The 11,430-nt window shown below is 39.7% G+C and overlaps 1 pseudogene; it reads right to left on the minus strand.

The window, feature by feature from the left end:
* Positions 1-5,390: 5,390 nt before the first annotated feature.
* Positions 5,391-11,430, minus strand: part of LOC102824236 — a 57,457-nt pseudogene continuing 51,417 nt past the window's right edge.

Genomic DNA, 11,430 nt, shown 5'->3' on the forward strand with positions numbered 1-11,430 from the left:
TGAATAAGGAAGACTGTAGAAGTATTGATGCTTTTGAGTTATGGTGTTGGAGGAGAATATTAAAAGTGCCATCGGCTGCCAAAAGAACAAACAGATCTGTGTTGGAAGAAGTGCAGCCAGAGTGTTCCTTGGAGGCCAGGATGGCCAAACTTCGTCGTTTATACTTTGGACATATTGTCAAGAGGAACCAGTCTCTTGAGAAAGATATCAAGTTTGGTAGGGTGGAGGGTCAGAGAAAAATAAGGAAGACCCCCAACGAGATGGATTGGCCAAGTGGTAGCATCGATGGACTCAAGCGTGGCAACAGTAGTGAGGTTGGCCCAGGATCAGGCAGGGTTCCATTCTTATATGCATAGGGTCACTATAAGTAGGTACCAACTTGATGGCACCTAACAACTACAAACAACAAAAATGGTAATTCCATTACAAAAACCAAGTACAAAGCATCCAAGTGTTTAGAATAACCTTCTGAGAGCAAAAATCCAACCCGTCATGTTTTTCTTGGAGGCTATTTTTTCCCCTCTATCTTCTCTTACATTCTGCAGGGTCTGGCTTCCCAAACACATTTTGAGAAGAAGTAGCCAAATGCTACCTATTCATTTTTTCAAACTGCAAAATTGTACAAAATATGCAGACAAGCACACCAAATATGTATTGATGTTGAAAGTCTGAGTTATCCTAATAATTACCCCTATTATTTTCCAATGTGTGTTCCCAGATGGGTTGGATTGGAATTAATCTTCTTTAGTTTATTCCATATTCTTTATAGCCAGCTCTTCAGCAAGTGTGGAAAATGAATCTAGTCTAGAACCTAGTCTTGTAGACTGCCAAGGGCTAATAGGACTTCTCCAGCATCCAATTCTAATCCTTAAAAGCCTATTCTGCCAGGGACTCATTCTCTAGATTTTAACTCCAGGATTTTGTGTTCCTTAGAAGGACCTGCTCATACCAAGCCTGAATATATTTGAGTCCTAGGGAAAATAGAATATTAATTACTTTCCCATGCTATTCCTTGCCTTCCCTGAAACATCCAACTAATCTCTACCACTAAATTTGGGGGGGAATTATATACTAAAGCCATGTGGAAAGACAGAGTAAGTATCTTTTTATATCCTGCTTTCTTCGGGAGTACATTGCCAAAATTGATTCATGTTTGTTTCACAAACAGAAGAGGGCTGTGCCTTCTGGTGATACCTGGGTGTAGAGATTGGGATCATGGTGAAAAGATGTAAGATGCTTACTTTGCCTCTATCTCTTACCAGCATTGTGACTTGTCTAAGGTCACTCATCCACACTGGTAAATTAAGGGTTTTGTTGTTGTTGTTAAGTGCCATCGAGTCAGTTCTGACTCATAGTGACCCTGTATAGGGTTTCCAAGGAGCAGCTGCTGAGTTTGAACTGCCAACCTTGCAGTTCAAACTGATTTGTGATCCAGTGCTTATTTTATAGCACCACATCAGGACTCCAAATGGAGTGTAAGAATCACACATTTCACTTCACCTCAGTCAGATTGAAATTAAGCAGAAGTAGTAAAAATGTAAGCAACACTGACAGATATTTTGATCAATGATTGGTGTTACATGATGTTGAGTCAGTTATGACTCATAATAACCCTATGAAAGGTTTCCAAGGAGCAGTTGGCGTGTTTGAACCATTGAGCAGTGCTTAGTCTACGGTGTCACACCAGGACCAGAGGAGTACTCCATAAATGAGTTCTTGACTGAGTTTTACAGGTTGATTTGTAGGCCCAAGTACTGTGATCAATTCAAATGACCCCTACACTGGTTTAATTCGATACATGGATCAAGATCCTGCATCTCTTGTTCTCACCTTTTTCATGTCTACCAAGTCTTTTCCCATCAAGTCAACCCTACTTCTGAGACTGGAAATCTTTACAGGAGCAGACAGCTTCATCTTTCCAGCAGATCTGCCTAATGCCGTATATCATTTGGGTTCTTGACTGCTGCTTCCTTAAACAATGATTATGGATCTAAGCAAATTGAAATCTTTGACAACTTTAATTCTTTCTCCATTTATCATGATGTTATTTACTGGCCCATTGGTGAGGATTTCTGTTTTCTTTACATGGATGTTTAATCCATCCTGAATGCTCTAGTCTTTGATCTTCATTAGTAAATATTTCCAGTCCTCTTTGCTTTCCATAAGCAAGGTTGTGTCATCTACATATCACAGAATATTAATGAGTCTTCATTCAATCTTTCATATAAAACAGCTTCTCAGATTATTTGCTCACCGTACAATTGAATAAGTATGATGAAGGCTTATGACATAAACCTTTTCTGATTTGAAGCTATTCAGTGCCACCTTGTTCTGTTCTAATGACTGTCTCTTGTTCTATGAAGAGGTTCCTCATGAGCACAATTAAGTGTTCTTGAATACCCATTCTACACAATGTTATCTATCGTTTTTTATGATCTACACAGTCAAATGCTTTTGCAAGTCAATAAAGCACAAGCAAACATCCTTCTGATATTTCCTGCTTTCCATTAAAGAATCAGCAATGTCAGCAATGATATCCTCCATTCCACATCCCCTTTGGAATCCAGCTTGAATTTCTGGCATGTCCCTGTTAAGTACTGTTGCAACTGTTTTGGAATTATCTTCAGCAAACTTTACTTGAATGTGATATTAATGGTATTGTTTTATGATTTCCACATAGTTCATCTTTCTTTGGAATGAGCACAAATATGGATTTTTTTCTGACAGGCTGACCAGGTAGCTCTCTTCTAAATTTGATGGCAAAGGCAAGTGAGCACCCAAAATGGCATCAGTTTGTTGAAACATTTCAATTTGTATTTAATCAATTTCTGAAGCCTATTTCTCACAAATGATTTCAGTGAACCTTGCAATTCTTCCTTTAATTCCATTGGTTCTTGATTGCATGCTACCTCTTGAAATGGGTGAACACTGACCAGTTATTTTCATTACAGCAACTCTGTATTCCTTCCAACTTCTTTTGATGATTCCTGAACTATTCACTATTTTACTCATTTGTTCTTAGGTGTCGTTGAGTTAGTTCTTACTCACAGCAACCCTATGCACAACAGAATAAAATACCACTTGACCCTATGCTGTCTTCACAATTGTTTTTATGTTTAAGTCCATTGTTGATTTGGACAATGTCAACCCATCAACTTGGGAGGTCATTTTTCTGACTCTGCCTTTATCAAATATGATGCTTTTCAAGGACTATGAATAGACAATATATCCAAAGTATGAAAAATGAAGTTTCACCATCCTCATTTCTAAGGCGCATTCTGGGTGTACTTCTTCCAACACAGATTTGTTTGTTCCTGGTAGTCCATGGCACTTTAAATATCCTTCTCCAACAATATGCTTTGTAGGCATAGATTTTACTTTCAATATTCTTTGCAAACACCATGACTCAAATTCACTGATTCTTTGATTATCAGCTTTATTCATTGTCTGTCGTTCACAAGCATATGAGGTGAATGAAAATACCATGGATTGGGTCAGATGCCCATAGTCCTCAAACTGACATCTTTGTTCTTGTACACTCTAAAGAGATCTTATGCTTCAGATTTGCTTAATGTAATATGTCATTTGATTTTTTGAGCGCTGCTTCCATGAACATTGATTGTGGATCAAGAAAAATGAAATATTTGATAGCTTCAATTTGTTTAATCATTTATCATGATGTTATTTATTGGTCCAGTTGTAAGGATTTCTGTTTATTTTACATTGATCCATGGATTACTGTATAGCAATCAATACAGAAGGCTGTAGTCTTTACCTTTGATCTTCATCAGTATCTGATCAAAGAATAATTTCAAATTCTTGATTTCAGCAAGCAAGTGTGTGTCATCTGCATATTGCATGTTGTTAATGATGCTTCCTATCATCCCAATGCCATGTTCTTTTTCATATAATCCAACTTCTGGAATTATTTACTCAACATATAGATTGAATAGGTATGATGAAATGATACAACCCTGGCACAAACCTTTCCTGACTTAAAACCATTCAGTAGCACCTTGTTCTGTTCAAATGACTGCATCTTGGTCTATTTACAAGTTTCTCATGAGCACAATTATGTGTTCTGGAATACCCATCCTTCACAGTGTAATTCATAGTCTGTTATGATCCACACAGATGAATGTGTGGATTAAATGAAGTGCAAGTATACCTCTTTCTGGTATTCTCTGTTTTCAGCCAAGATCCATCTGATGTCAGCAGTGATATCCATCATCCCATGTTCTTTCTTGAATCCAGCTTGAATTTCGGTTAGCTCTCTGTCAATGTACTCTGCAATCTTTTTCTGTCTTCAGCAAAATTTTACTTGCTTGTAATATTAATGATACTGTTTGGTGATTCTTGCATTTCTTGTGTCACCTTTCTTTGGAATGGGCACAAATCTAGAACACTTCAAATCAGTTAGACAGGGAGTTGTCTTCCATATTTCTTGACATAGACTTGAAACCCAAGGGTTGAATTTTCTATTTGGTTCTTTCTATTTGAGAAATGCAGAGTGTATTTTTAACTTACAGCTTTTCAATTTCAGCCCTTGAACATTTCATTATAATACTTTACATTGTCTTCTACAGCTGCCATGTGACATTTTCTTTTCAGCTCTTTTACTTCATTATGTCTTCCAGTAACTTTATCTTCTCTACACTTTAGAGCAAGTTTCATAGTATCTTCTGACATCTATTTTGGTCTTTTCTGTCTTTTCAATGATGTTTTGGTTTCTTCATACTCTTGATATCATCCCACAACTCTTGTGGTCTTTGGTTACTGGTATCTAATATATCAACTCTGTTCTTGAGATGGTCTCTAAATTCAGGTGGAATATACTGAAGGTCATATTTTGGATCTCAAAATATGACCTTCAGTATATTTGTTTTAATTTTCTTCAGCAGCAGTCTAAACTTGCTTATGAGCAATTGTTAGTGTGTTCCACAGTTGGCCCTTTGCCTTGTTTTGGCTGATAATATTGCACTTCCCCATTGACTCTTCCAACAGATGTCATAAATCTGGTTTCTATATATTTCATTTGGTGAGGCCTATGTCATTGGAAAATGATATTTCCAATGGATGAGTCACTGATGTTGCAAAATTCTATCATGTTATTTCCAGCATTGTTTCTATTATACCAAGGCCATATTTGTCAACTGATCCTTCATTTATGTTTGCAACTTTCGCATTCCAATCACCAGTAACTACCAATTCATCTTGATTGAATGATTGATCAATTGCTCACTGAAGTTGATAGAATTCTTCAATTTCAACACCAATGACCGACCTAACGTGGAAACGTCAGAGTGTTCGCCAGGACAAAAGCTCAGTGATCCCTAGTGGGCTGGGCAGAGAGGTCTGTCTAAGAACATTCTGGAACCATGGCTGCCTCCTTAAACCTGGGTTTGTGGTTGTTCCTTCTTCACTTCTGTCCAGATGTCTGACAGATCTTGGATATACTGCTGGATCATGTCCAGCTGTTTGTGCGTGTCCTCCAGGGACACATTGGCTGGATCCTTCATATGCTTGCTCACAATCTGGAAGAGGTTAAGCGTTGCCATTTTGATGGTGCCAAGCAGGAGGGTCTTCTTGGCAGCGGTGTTCTAGATGTGCTCCCAACGAGATTCGCAGATAATGACATTACTGCAGGCACGGTCGAATAGCATCTGAAGCTGCGCCAGCTCATTGTTATGCTGGAGGATCTCATCCTCCTTCTCTTGTATGTAGCGCGCCAGCCGCGCCTTGGCCTGCTCAATCTTCTCCTGGCCTTCCTGCACCAATTGCTGGAGGTCATGGTTCCTGCTCACCAGCGTCTTGTAGTGGGCAATCACCTCATTTATGTCCTCAAAGTCGGAGTTCTCCACCACCTTCTCCAGGTACTTGTTGAAGATGGAATACTTCTGCAGCCTGGTGCTCAGCGTCTGGTGTTTCAGTCGCAGGGCCGCCAGCTCCTGCTTGGCCTTGGCCAGCTCCCGCATGTGCTGCTCCTTGAGGTCTAGCTCCTTTTTGGCTTTCTTCAGGGCGTGGATTCGCTTCTGGTCATTCTCCTGGATGAATTTCTCAGACTTCTGCATATGGGTCTTCAGCTCAGCTTCCTTGATGCCCAACTCCTTCCAGCGCAAGTTTAAGACTTCCATCTTCCCTTTAAGTATCTCCTTCTTCTCCTCCAGAGCGCGGTGCATGATCTTGGCCTTCATTTTCTTCTTCAGAAGCCGGATGGATGGGGATTCTGACTGCTCCTCAATGGAGGGGAACTTCTGTAGCAGTTGCAGTGGCCGCTCTCCATACTGCAGCCTGAAGTATTCACACAGATCTTCGTCTTCCATGATTCCCAGGCTCGTGGCTGTGGTGACTTCCAGGCCCAGCCAGCTAGCTCCTCACAGTGAAATGTGGGCGGTAGATCCCAAGGGGTCGTGGCAAGGCTCTATTTTTTCCCTCCTCCTGATTTGCAAGAGATTCAGGACCAGTGTCCCATCCAGAGCTTCTTAGACTATTAAATTTGGCCTAGAGACTTAACGTCGGGATTTGAGACCTTGCGTGCTGAATGGATGCTCCTTTACAGACTGCGCTTGGGAGGTAACTGCTTCTGCCCATCGGTTGTCTCCTGCTGAGCTCTCGCTGTTCTCCCGCACTGCTTCCACAATCCCGCGTGCGTGGAAGGTGGGGGTGGGAGGCAGCTGAAATACTCGTTTTGATGATGAATATGACACCGTTCCTTTTCAATTTGTCGTTCTTGACACTGTAAACCATATGGTTGTCTTATTCAAAATGGCCAATACCAGTGTGTTTCAGTTCACTTATCCCTAGGATATCCGTCTTTATGTGTTCCATTTCATTTTTGATGAGTTGTAGTTTTTGTCAATTCACACTTCATACATTCCACATTCCGATTATTACTGAATGTTTACAGCTGTTTATTTGTATTTTGCATTTTGCCCCATCAGCAAATTAAGATCCTGAAAATATTGGTTCATCTGTCAGTAAAGTCAGCACTACTTTGATGTGGTGGCTCTTTCCCAGTTGTGCTTTGAGTGTCCTCCATCATGAGGACTCATAGTCTAGCACTAAAACAGACAATGTTCTATTCATAATGTTCTCAGTAGCTAACCCTTCAAACGTAGTCTGCCTCTACTTCCTCATCATCTGTCTTCATCTGGTAGCTCTACTAAAACCTGTCCATCAAATGTGACCCTCCTATTATGTAAAATACCTGTGGCATATCTTGTAGCATCACAGTACTACACAAGCCACCATAGTATGACAAACCGACAGATAAGTGTTGGTGTCATCTAGAGTGTCCACTAAATTGCTAATGAGATGCATTAATCTGTTAGATTAATATTTAATGTGAAGGAAAGAAAAGAATGGTCAGTAAGAAAAGACTGGGTATAGAAAAAAACAAATCATATATTTCCAGAAAATCCTTTCTCCTGGGAAACACAGTGCAATGGTTTTCTACTTTCTGCCTTAGGTATATGGTGGTGGTGGTTATGTGCCGTGGAGTCAGTTTCAACTCATAGCAACCCTGTATAGGGTGTCCGAGGCTGTAAATCTTTGTTGATAGGTGCCATCGAGTCGGCATGGACTCATAGCAACCTTATGCACAGCAGAACGAAACAATGTCTGATCCTGGGCCAACTTCACTACTGTTGCCAAACTTGAGTCCATCAATACTGCCACCTGGCTGATCCATCTCATTGGGGTCTTCCTCTTTTTCTCTGACCCTCCACCTTACCCAGCATGACATCCTTCTCCAGTGACTGTTCGTTCCTGACAATATGTCCAAAGTATGAGAGACAAAGCTTAGCCATCCTGGCCTCTAAGGAGCACACTGGCTGCACTTCTTCCAAAACAGATTTATAGGTTCTTTTGGCAGCCCATGGCACTTTTAGTATTCTCCTCCAACACCATAATTCAAAGGCATCAATTCTTCTATGATCTTCCTTCTTCACTGTCCAGCTTTCACATCCATATGTAAATCTTTACAGAAGCAGAAATCCTCATCTTTCTCAGATAGACCCACTGGTAGTTTCAAACTGCTGACCATGAGATTTTTAGCCCGACTTGTAATCACTATACTACCAGAGCTCCTAGTCTTAGGTATATAATTCTATTAAAAAAAAAAAATTTTTTTTTTCTTTCTATTTTACATCCACACTCAGGGAAAGAAAATGTCAATGTACCAGAGACAAGTGAAGACAATGAGGTCTGCCAGTCTTGTTTTCTACCATAATAACTTGCCAGAGAAACATCCCAGCTAAGCCAATACAGACCATCAAAGAAAGGTCTTGGGAAGTCAAAGAATTGGGCCTAGGCCTGATGTTAGTTAAGTTCTGGCTATGTAACAAAGAGCAAGCCACTTCTCTCTGGAATTTTCCATTTGAAAAATTACATTACCACTAAGAACTGATTTACTGAGAGCAACATAGTGATTTTAGCACCTCAGCACTCTGATATTGTATTAAGGTTGCTCAACCTAAAGGTCATGACACACAACTCCTTTGTTATGGAGAACAGTTTGTGTGGTTACAACTTCTTGTTATGCTTTCTTCCTGTTGTGCCTACTTCCGAAGGCCAAGACATCTCCCTTTTTTATTATTGTTATTGATTTTGTGTTTGTGTATTTTGTTTTCTTCTTTGTAGATAATGAGGAATCAAGTCAAAAGAAGAAAGCTAGTGATATGGAAGTAGTCCCTTGCTGCTGTTGTTCTGTGTTGTTGAATTGTTTCCAACTCAGTCCAGTCCTTATCCTACAGAGCCACACCAGATCCCAAAGTAGTTCCTAGCTAAAGCGAATGGTTCATGTATTTGGCATAAAGCAAAAGGTTGGTGATTTGAGCCCACCAGAAGACAGTCCTGGCAATCTACTTCCAAAATTAGCCATTGAAAACCCTATGGGGCACATTTCTTCTCTACTTTAATGCACACGTGGGTATCATGAGAGTCACAGTTTGCTTAAAGACAAGTGGTTAGTGATCGAGATTTTATGAGAACTGAACTTCAGTTTTGAATCTGAGTTATTAGATATGAGCTTGGTTTGAATGTGGATAGATGGATAAGGAAGTGTGTGTCTAAGGAAACAGAGAAAGACAAAGGAGAGAGAAGCTGATGAGGGAATAATAGCATAAAAATGTACCCCAAAGTTCTTGGACCCATTGGGAGGGGCCCCAGACTACAGAGGTCCTTTCAGTTAGGACCTTTCACCAGTAAGTGAACTGCCAAGGGCAAGTGATCCTTTAGCCTAGGCATTTCCTTTACTGTCTGATGGCCAATTCCATACCAATTCGCCAGGTGAGGGAACTAAGGGTTGTCCCGTATGCTGCTATGCAGGGCTGGCAGACCTCACAGATTCCCAGGATTTCACCATATACTGGCTTGGTCTGTCTCACTCCTTTCTGTTCTTCTGACTGTGAAAAAAACTGATGCTAACCTGTCTGCTTTGTCTGGAAGACTTCCACCGGGTTTCTGAGGAATGCTGGCTCTTGAGAAATCTGGTGTTCCCCTGGTTCAATCCAGCTACAGAAAAGATGCTTATTCTGTTTGCCCACTGATTAAGACCCCCTTCCTGCTTCTCCATTTAGAAGGAGAGTCCCTCTAGCCCACTGCCTCCCTTCTTCCTCCAACCCTGTCTCAAAGCTTTCTCAATATCAATTATAACACCCACCTGGCTTTGGAAGGCCAGGACTGCTCTTTTTAGTGGTAAAGGGGATGTTTAACTTTGTAATTTTTAACTTTGAACTTTCTGAAAATTTCATATTGTGTTTTAGCTGAGTCCTGCTCAGTTTTTCTGGACTCCATTCTCACTCACTATATCGCTAACCATCTTGTCTGGTGCTCATTACACCAAACAGATATCACAGCATTCTGTTCCTGAGAAAAAACATACTGCAAAACTCTGCTTCTATCACATGCAAACACACACACACACACACGTGACACTTCAAGAAATCTAGAGTAAAAAGTAGTTGACATCTAATTTCTTTATTTTTTTTAGGAAAAGTATGTTGTAGTTTCACAAGACAACAAACAATCTTTGTTTTTAAAATTACATAGAACTGAAAAGAGAAGAAAATAACTCCAAATTTTCGTCATCAAAATAGCTATTGTCAATACTAGAAAAGGATCATTCCAGATATTTTCCAATTTACATAGAAATATATTTCAAAAGTATTACATTTACTTGGATTTAAAAGAAGAAAAAGACTATTATTAAATGAAGCAAAGAAAACAAATATCAGGAAAATCTTTCTTTAGTATATAAGATAGTAATTCCTAAAAGAACTCTCTTTGTTTAAGAACTAAAAATGGATTTGCAAAGATTTGAGGTATGGGTACCAGTTTTTTAAGAACTAAAAATGTTTTTAAGAACTAAAAATGGATTTGCAAAGATTTGAGGTATGGGTACCAGTTTTTTTAAAAAATCATGTGTTTTCGTTCCTGACTTTTCAGGACATTGCTTATATTTAATATGTGACGTTGTGCTACATTTAAAAAAAATATGTAACCAGAATTTACTAGATGTTTGACTTATTCTTTACACTCCTGCTTCACAACCTTTGAATTGTCCTTACTGTATACTTAACATTATAAATAAATCCACTTCAAAAGAGTCTGGCACTCGTTCAAAAAGTTCAAAATAGCCATACCATATGACCCAGCAACCCGTCTACTTTGTGTATATCCCCCAAGAAATAAGAGCCAGGACGCTAGTAGATATATACATACTGATGTTCATCACAGCACTACTCACAGTAGCAAAAGATGGAGACAGGCTAAACACCCCTCAATGGAAGAAAGGAAAAACACAGTTTGGTACATACACACAATGGAATACTATGCAGTAAAGAATAACTATGAATATTTGAAATATCTCATAATATGGATGAACCTGGAGGACATTATGATTGTTGTTGTTGTTAGGTGCCATCAAGTTGGTACCGACTAATAACAACCGTATGTACAATAGAATGAAACACTGCACCATGCTAGGCCAACATCACAATCATTACCACGCTTGAGCCCATTGGTGCTGCCACTTTGCCAATCCATCTCTCTGGGGTTCTTCCTCTTTTTCTCTGAACCGCCACCCTACCAAACATGATATCTTTCTCAAGCGACTGATCCCTCCTGACAATATATGCAAAGTATGAAAAACAAAATTTGGTCATCCTGGCCTCCAAGGAGCACTCTGGCTGCGCTTGTTCCAACATAAATGTGTTGGTTCTTTCAATATTTTCCTCCACCACCATAACTCAAAAGCATCAATACTTCTATGGTTTTTATTATTCACTGACCAGTTTTCACATGCATATGAGGTTATTGAAAATACCAAGGCTTGGGTCAGGCCAAGGCACGTCTTAACCCTCAAGCTGACATCTTTGCTCTTCAACACTTAAAAATGGTCTTGTTTAGAAGGTTTGCCGAATGCAATAC

The sequence above is a fragment of the Chrysochloris asiatica genome, unplaced genomic scaffold (assembly GCF_000296735.1).
Source record: "Chrysochloris asiatica unplaced genomic scaffold, ChrAsi1.0 scaffold00110, whole genome shotgun sequence".
Lineage (NCBI taxonomy): Eukaryota > Metazoa > Chordata > Mammalia > Afrosoricida > Chrysochloridae > Chrysochloris > Chrysochloris asiatica.